The following is a 2,663-nucleotide window of genomic DNA, read 5'->3' on the forward strand; positions in this document are numbered from 1 at the left end:
CACGCCCTTCCGCCTTCTTGCTCCCTTTTGCTGCTCCTGCGGTGGCCAGGATCCGAGGAGGACTTCATCCATTCTGCCTTTGATCCTGAGCTGTGTGTTCCTGAACTGACTTCCAGAACCCAGCTCCTGTACCCAGTCACCATCTGTGGCTGAGTCCAGCCTGGGCCTTTTCCCTAGGGGCTGCTCCCCAGCATTGGGGGTGACAGAGACGTATTGCTATCGGGGGGGAGGGGGGAGTTGGGTTTGATACTGGTTTTGTATATTTGTACATATTTCATTTTATTACTATTATTTTCATTAAAGCTGGGGGTTTCTTTCGTCTAATTGATAGGTCTTTCCCCCTTATTCCCTTTACGGTCCTCTTTGGGGGGGAGAGGCTTAACAGAGAGCATCTGTTGCAGGTGTGGGGGCAGCCCTTACCCTCAACTGTGACACACCTTCTCATGGCAACACCTACTGGAAAGACAACAGTATTTTCTCTAATACAAGAGGGAAAGGGAAGGGGGGGGGAAAAAAAAAATAAAATAAAATCTGACCTAGTCCAGGACCCTACAAATAAAAGAATGCAAATCACTGTACTAAGACCACAAATAGTTTCAATAGGAAAAGTAGTTCCAAGTGCCTTGATAAAGGTGTTTTCCCTTCCCTAAGACCTATCAAGTGCTGTAAACCAGGATAAAATTTGGGAGGAAATTGACTTTACCAGAAACCACCATAGTATCACTGATCCATGCAATTGAAAATATCCAGTCCTTATGTCCATCCTAAAAGAAAAAATGACAGTTTCTGTGCCATTATATCCTAGAGTGGTCTCAAAGCAGACAAGTATTCTTCACTGTCTGGTGTGGTTGGTTGTGGGGGGTTTTTTTGTTTGTTTTTGTATAAATGCAGAAAGACAGACCTATGTTAAAAGCATAGGTATCTAGTATCAAGCTAGAGCAGTTTAAGTACCTAACAGTATTCTTAACTTTTTTAAAAAAATGTATAATTAATAGAGAGCAATTAAGTGATGGAAAACAGGTCTCTGATCAAGGACAAATTGATCTCAATTCCAAGGGCTTAGATTTTCCATTTTGAACAGTGTTCTTTAACTGTAAAGTAGTTACATGCTTTTATTTTCTCAAATGTACATCCCTACTATAAAAGTAACCAAAACATTATGTTTACAATATATGACCTACAGATTAATTTTTCAAGACTATTACTTCAAGAATCTTTTCCTGACCTCTGCCGTTGTAGTTAACATCTATGTGAAGTCCTGAATCAAAAAGGAGAAATTAAAGATAAGTGCTTACACGACACCACTATACTCATTTCAGTCTTTTTATGGCTATTTTAATAAGGCCTTATGATGTTTCAGAAATATAAGCAGTACAAGAGTCTATCCAACTGCCAAAAGCCACTGGATTAGAACTAATCCTCAAAGCCAAGTTCTGCCTCTGGACTAATACATACATAAGCTGCACTACAGAAGAATAAAATTTGAACAACTTCTATCATCTTCTCAATTTCTCAAAAGAGCTTTTCCACTAAAACTAGTTTCAGAGGTCATCATTATAATTAAGACTTTATCAGTTAAGATTGTTACATTTTCAATGTTTAAAAGTAATCTGAAGTAGACCTGAATGAAGTTGAGGAAAAAGAAATCTGACTCAGAACTCTTAGAATCATCTCACATATGTATGTACTCACTCATATTTAAACATATCTTGTCAAAAAAGACAACTTAATCAGGAATGTTTTCAAGCTTTCAGAAATTCACTCTCCACTACAAGACTCCCAGATCTTAACCTTGCTCTGACCTTATGCAATTCTTGTAAGTGACAAAATAAACTTTGCCCAAATACTCCCACTTACATCTCCCACACAGACAGGATCAACTGTAAGCAGACGATAAATTGTAAGACTGTTGGGGTTGTCTCCACCTGTGGCCAGAAGAGTCCTTGAGGGATTGAGCTCAATGGCATGAATACCACATCCCTGCTGGTTCACCATGCCAGGTTCACAATAGGAATCTTGGTAATTTGACCAGTCTGGACATCTACTACAAATAACTGAGGAAATAGAGTGGATGATGTAAGACATTATTGAACAGATAAGAAAAACAAGATGGTCAAATATCCTCCTTATGTTGAACTTACATTCTTTTAAAGTTGGAATCCAAAAATGCTCCAAGCATGACTGAAAAATGCATAAATTCCTTCTTAAAACAATTTAACTTAATTACAGTGGGTTTTATTTTAATCATCCAATTTGTTTTTCACAGCAATGGAAGAGAGAAGAGATAAGCTTGTCATGGAGGTTTCCCATTTAACAAAACCCTTCGAACTAAAACTCGTTCTGTTTTACTTTTCAGTACCATGACAAAATATTGTTTTCCAGTTTCCCTGTGTAATGGTTTGAAACCTGCTGCTCCTGGTGGGTGGAGACCTGAAATCTAAAACGAGGGGCAAGCCTGAATGAAAGGGGCAGAGACCTCTTCTATTCCCACTCCCCTCTTCCTGTCTTCGGGACTTCCTGATGGGGTCTATAAAAGGGGCGAGAAGACACGCTTCTTTCTCTCTCTTGCTCTTCTCTCTGCTGGGGTCTTGGCCGGGGACACGCTGCTCTGCTGCTGCTTTGTGGTTCCCTGTGCTGCATGTGGCCATGGCCATCTTGTGAGC

The 2,663-nt window shown here is 39.8% G+C and overlaps 1 pseudogene; it reads right to left on the reverse strand.

The window, feature by feature from the left end:
- The window catches only part of LOC103780114, a 7,384-nt pseudogene extending 5,330 nt beyond the window's left edge, over positions 1-2,054 (reverse strand).
- Positions 2,055-2,663: the final 609 nt, after the last annotated feature.

Source organism: Merops nubicus, unplaced genomic scaffold (assembly GCF_000691845.1).
Source record: "Merops nubicus isolate BGI_N331 unplaced genomic scaffold, ASM69184v1 scaffold20869, whole genome shotgun sequence".
Lineage (NCBI taxonomy): Eukaryota > Metazoa > Chordata > Aves > Coraciiformes > Meropidae > Merops > Merops nubicus.